The sequence below is a fragment of the Anser anser genome, assembly GCF_964211835.1.
Source record: "Anser anser genome assembly, chromosome: 2".
NCBI lineage: Eukaryota > Metazoa > Chordata > Aves > Anseriformes > Anatidae > Anser > Anser anser.
In genome coordinates this window covers 25960381-25966652 of record NC_139721.1, presented here as the reverse complement: position 1 = coordinate 25966652, position 6272 = coordinate 25960381, and positions in this window count along the sequence as shown.

The following is a 6272-nucleotide window of genomic DNA, read 5'->3' as shown; positions in this document are numbered from 1 at the left end:
CCCCAGATTAGGATGCACTAGCTTATTGCAGCTTGGGTGGAAAACCAGAATACACCATCCCATACAACATAATTTTTCATCTCTGTTTCCTCTAAGGTCCTAAGGGCTGTCCTCCAAAAGTTATTAGCCCCTGAATAAATGTTGCAGTATTGAACACCTCAGATCAAACATAGCATCTGGGAAGATGAAGAGCGGCCCTTCCTTGGACAACTAGGTGTGGAGTACACACCACAGACAGTAATCCCCTTGATTTTCAAGACAGTAAATGTGACATGAAGCTCTTTTCTTCAGAAAAACAATCTGGCAGGAATCACTTATTCAGCAGAGGTGAAGTTTCCACTGGGCTTGTTGGATCTGGGCCCAAAGTCCCCTCAATCCAGTTGTGGATACTGGTCCGTGTTTCCCCAAAGATGGCACTTAAAATGATACACCTGCCTCTTCATAGAACAAAGTGGTTTCCATAGCTTAATGGCCTTTGATCTTACTGGGATAAGTCAGGATATATCAGATGAGGTTGCTATCTGCTCAGGTTATTTGTTTAGAGCCCTTAGCCATAAACAAGTTCATCTCTCTTCTGCCTTGTTTGAGGGCAAAATCTTTTGTGCCACCAAAATACTATGTTTCACTTATTTATAAATGTTTATCAGATCATTTGCCAGTACAAATTACAGCCCAAGTATTATCTGTGAACTGTGTATTTCCATTATTCATCCTGGTCTCCACTCCTGATTGGATGCCTGAAACTTTATGAATAGAGAAAAAAGTGAATGATGAATAGTGAATCATGAATAATAAACAGAAGATGAGTACACTTTTTCATACTCCTATTCCTGCATGAATATGTGTATTCCTCTATATCAGTTTTCTTCACCAACATTCATATGCAGAAAAAAAAAATAGATTGAAATAAGACTAACAAAAAAGGGCAGGCATGCAGCTGAATCAAATCAGGAACCGTATTTTTTGTGCATAGTTGTGAATGCACTACTCAGCAGTTATTCAGTTCCAGCAAAATCCAACTGTTCTGGGGACAGCGTTAGCTGGAGAGCCAGGAGCAGATTTTTCTCCATGAATCCCCCAGTACCTTCCCCATGAAGGTGGACATGTTGCAATGCTTCTGCTTTCTTCTGCTTCCTCAGCTGCAAAATAGAAATAATGATGCCCTTTCTTCCTTCCATAACACCTTCAGACATCTGAATAAATCAAGTTAAGTGATAGAGAAGCATTTTTAGTCACTTATCAGTAACAGGCATAAATCAAGTCAGCCTTTAGATTCTTAACCTTTTAGGTAACTTACAAGTATGTTCAATGCAGATGTTGCTTAGAAGATTATTCATAAATTTTATTTTTCACACTACAGAAAATTGATAGCTTCTATGTGCCTGACTTGTCAAATTGTGTTATACTTAAAAACAAACAAACAAATAAACAAACAACCTTTTTGTTCATTTAATTTTTATTTTTTTTCTGCAATGTCCAAAACTTAATTACTATTTTCCTAAACTGCAAAAATTTGCCCTCCCAAGCCTGTAAAGTCTCCTAATTTAAACCTGTAGAAACATCTTGGTAGAGAATGTGGGCAATTACAATCATTCCTGTTCTAATTTATACAATTATAAGAAATGTATTTTTTCTTAGCTGTGGGCTCCAGCTGTCTAAAGTTGCTGACCAGAATGGAAACTATGAATGTACTTTTTTGAAAGGAAGAAGATTTTGTTTAGATTGTGAGATTTGTACTTCTCTTTTGCATGTCTTTAAGAAAGGTTCTGAATTAATTACATGTGCATTTCTATCTTGCTTCTAGTTAGGGATTCTACATAACTCCTAAAGTTTTGTACTGAAAGGCAATAGGGTTTTCATCTTCACAAGGCAAAAAATAAAATCTCTAAGGTCTTATCTGTAAATGAAAAAATAAATAAGCCGAGCCTTCTATATGCGATCCATCAGTTTGTAGCTTAGTTATTATCAAGCCATTTTGAACATTTTGAAATTCAAAGAAATGTTCCTAGCCTGACTAAAGGTAGACAAGCCCTTCAGGAAATGCTGGAGGGTACTCAGCCAAAATCATCCATTAGTCACCCAGAATTACCCCTCTAAATCAGACAGAAAAGGGACTTAAATCTGCTTTTCTCACAGAGTGAGTGTCTCAACCTGGTTCCAAAGAGCCTTTCGCCAGCTGGGACCCAAGATGGTTATGCTGAAGCCAGCACTGTTAGAATAGTTTTGGTGGTATAGCTCTGCTCTTTATTATTTTACTGAAGGAAACAACAGAAAATTCTGCATTTATGGGATGCCAGGATTTGAACATTTTCTGAAAGAGTTTTTAAAAATAAAAAATGTTTTTAACAGCGTTTTATACTATTAAAGTATGTAAGCATTTTTGTAAGTACTAGATATGCTTTCGTCAATCACAGGAATATGTGGTGTGTCTGTTTAGATTTTAGCCCTGACTTTCTAAAAACCTATAATCAGGAAGTTCAAAGTACCAGCCTAGTCTACAACTCAGTTAATGGAAGTTTTGTGACCATATTTTTGCCACTTTAAAACATAATAATACAGCTTTGTTGATGCTTCCTTTGGTGCTCAAATGAACGGTAAATTAGGGTTGCCCTTTTAGTTTCCTTCTGAATCATCAAATTATAAATGCATTTCATCTGTCTCAAGGTATCACAGTTAAAATTACAAGGTGACCTTTAAAAATGGCTAGTAAAGCACCGTTGCTTACTTTGTTCTAGATATCACCTCAGACAATCACTTGTCTGTCATTTTCAGAGATAAATTGCTATTTCCACTGTGCCTACACCTGTAATAGCAGCTGCCTTTTCACCACCTAGCACTCACTTTTCTACACCCATCCCCATGCTTGCATTTATTTCTTTCTGTCTACACTGCAATTTGCAGCATCTCCCTGTGAAGGAAAAAGTATATATTCAATATATAAATACAAATATAAAATATACCTTGACCTTCCTTTCTTTTTCCCCTTCCCTGTCCATAATATAGACTGTCACCTTTTGCCCTTTCCCCTTACTCCTCCCTTTGTTCCAATTATTCCATCTCATCCCACCCACAGATCCCAGAGTGGCTGAGGCTGGCAGGGCCCTCTGGAGACCACCCGTGCCCAAGCAGGGACACCCAGAGCAGGTTGCCCAGCACCACGTCCAGGCGGCTTCTGAAGGGCTCCAAGGAGGAGACCCCACAGCCTCTGGGCAGCCTGTGCCTGTGCTCATTCCCTTCCTTAGTCTGTTGCTTAGCTTCTCGGTATGCTCTGTCTCTTTTTCCATCACTTCACAATCAGATTTACACAAGTCTCAGCTTAACACCACTCTGTCCCTCCAACCCCTGCTCATTTTGACCCCGGTACCCTCTCAGCTCCCAATGCAGAGTGGCATTGCCCTCCTTCCCTCACCAACCTGGCTGCCTTGAACTTGAACACAAATGAGCACAAGCTTTTGGAAAACTCATCCTTTTCTTTTTTCTATTTTTTTTTTGGCCTCACTGAGGTTTTTTTCTTTCTACTTTCTTCCTAACTGCTTGTACAGAAAGTCCTCTGAAAGATGTTTTTGCTCTCCTCCCTGATTATGGGGGAGAGAGGAGTGGTGCTCAGTAATGTCGTATTCTTTATTATGTTTCTGATTTGATTCTTCTCACTTTCTTCTGTGTCTCATTTGCAAATACAAGATCAACCAGTGTGTCTGTGTCAAAAAGATATGTCTTCCATTTATGTCTTTACTTCATATCTATTTCTTTATGTCTAAAGGAAAACCTTTTCTTGTCCAACAAGCAGGCCAAGCTAAACACAGGTAAAATAAACTTCTTAATCTCTCTTTCTTGCTCTTCAAACTTCTCACAACTGCTTTTCTTAGCCATTGGTACAATACTACCATGCTGCTCTTCAATGAGTTGTAATCTTCCTTTGGGATCTCAGACACTTAATACTCTGGTATAGATACCATCATCTTACATCTCTGTGAGTACACTGACATTTTAACTGACTTTCATCTAACTTAAGCTAATGAATGTCTCGCCTCTAAAGCATGCACAGAGCCACTATGAGGGTGTGTTTTTTGCTTGTTTGTTTGTTTTTTTCTCCTGTAAATCCTAATTTGCTGTAACCATATTGAGATCATTGCCCCCCATTGTGTCCTGTGGGTTACATCTGACCAGATGCAGACATCTGTAGATACAGGTGTGTGTGCAACAGCTCATCTTGACTTGCTCTGTTGTGGATTGAAGGAAACAAGGCATTGCCAGATCTGATCCAACAGGCTGATATCTAGTGGTGTCTGTTTTCCTTCATTGGCTGTAAAGAAAGCTGGAGGTAACTAGCTCAGATGACAACATCTGCAGCTGAGACATTTGGAACTAATTGAGATGAATCCCACTTTTGAGTGTTTTTGAAATATTTCATCTTCATTTTTAAATTATATGTGGTTGAGAGCAATTCCATATCCATACCTCCTGGATCTGTACAGGGCCTGGGGTTAGAGGCCATGATTATGTTCTCATGGTGCCACTATAACAGTTAGACTTTAAGTTATCAATAGCATCAGAATGCTGTAGAGAAAAAGACTGAAGAAAACATCTTGCAAAGGTTAGAGGAGCCACAGTGATGTATAGCAAGAATATGGAGGCATTCAGAAACAGTTAATTGATAGCTTGTGTGGCTGCTATTCACAGTGCTGCAGTCCCAGTGACTCTAAACATATGGCAAAAAAGATAATGCTGAAAAAGAACAATAGCATTTAGTCAACTGCAGTATATAGCACTTATTTATTTATTTATTATTAATAGTGGTACGTAAAACTTTTCTAACTTCCCTTTGGAAGAGTTTTTAAGTCTAAGCCACTCGGAGAAAACATGAAGTGCTCAGATTTTCATAGTTATGGATATCATTTAGTGAAAATTTTGCCTTTGTTTTGCTGCAGGATTGCTTTTAGCAATAAGAGAAATTCCAGGGTTTGTGCTAATTCTTTTCACTTCTTCTCATGTCTTTCATTTTGTAAACCACAATGACCTTGTTTGGAAATGAGATGACTTAACAGGGATATGACTGAGATATATAAAACTAGGAGTAGCATGGTGATAATGAATGAAGAATGTTTATTCAGTGTTTCCCACAATACTCTTGTACTTTTCAAGGAGCATCAAATGGAATTACCAGGCAACAGATTTAAAGTAAATAAATGAAATACTTTTCACTACATGCTACAGAGTTGCCTGAGGAAATTGTTATCAGACCGGAAGAAAAATACCAGACGTACACACATTATACAGTTTTCCCATGGAAAGCTTGTCATTTCGTGCAACATAAAAGCTAAGAGTTGCAGTAGAATTATTCTTCCTATGTAAATCAAATGTGACTTTTTGTCTTACCTTACTCTTGTTATATATGTTAGAAGGAAAAGCAGGGCCCCAGGGAAGAAGGCTACTGCTTTACCTTTCTTGGCTGCTTCACTCTGGGTTAGATGGAATCCCTGGTGGAAGGCAGAGACTTTTTCTTCCTGCAGACCAACCAAATACTGCCCATGAAGAAAGGTTTTGAAATGCAGCATGAGATGGACAGATTGAGCCCAGACTGGGAGACTGCTCAGGAAATCAGAGAGCTCATACACGGGCAACTTTCAAAGGTGATGGAGAGAAACAGAGCTTTCCAAAGAGCTCATAGAAAAATTTTTATATATATATTTTTTCAACTTGGAAACATATACACACAAAAAATGCTGGACTAAGAGAAACTCTGGAGGAAAAGACTTGGCATGCAAGAAACAAGGAGCAAAGCAGAGAGAGTTGCTTCCAAATCCATTTATTTTAATTCAGTCTTTCCCAGCACATCTGGATTTTTCTCCGCTTAAAAAGTGTGTTCTCTAAGACATCTCTTTTCAGATACAAATTCCTTTTGGTGCTTTTGTGGTGTTCCAAAAGGAAACTACATTAACAGATGCATGTCAGAGCTTTGGCTTTTGGGGTCATGTCATATCCCCATCACGGAAAGTATCTAGTCTCTATAGTCAGTGGAGAGAGAGAACTACCATCGGAAAGTGACTCATACCTAACTCAGGAGAAGACAAATGAACCTTTGGAGGCAGCTGTTTCTCCAATGGCTACACTAGGAACCTTGATGTTTAGACTATGCTCCTGACTTTCAGATGCCTATATTTATGCAGGAAAAATCTCATCATTTCTTTTTTTTCCTCATTGGAAAATGTTGCTCTTGCAACTTCCCAATGTGCATATGCATGAGTAAGCTGGTGAATGTAATATATGTGCTG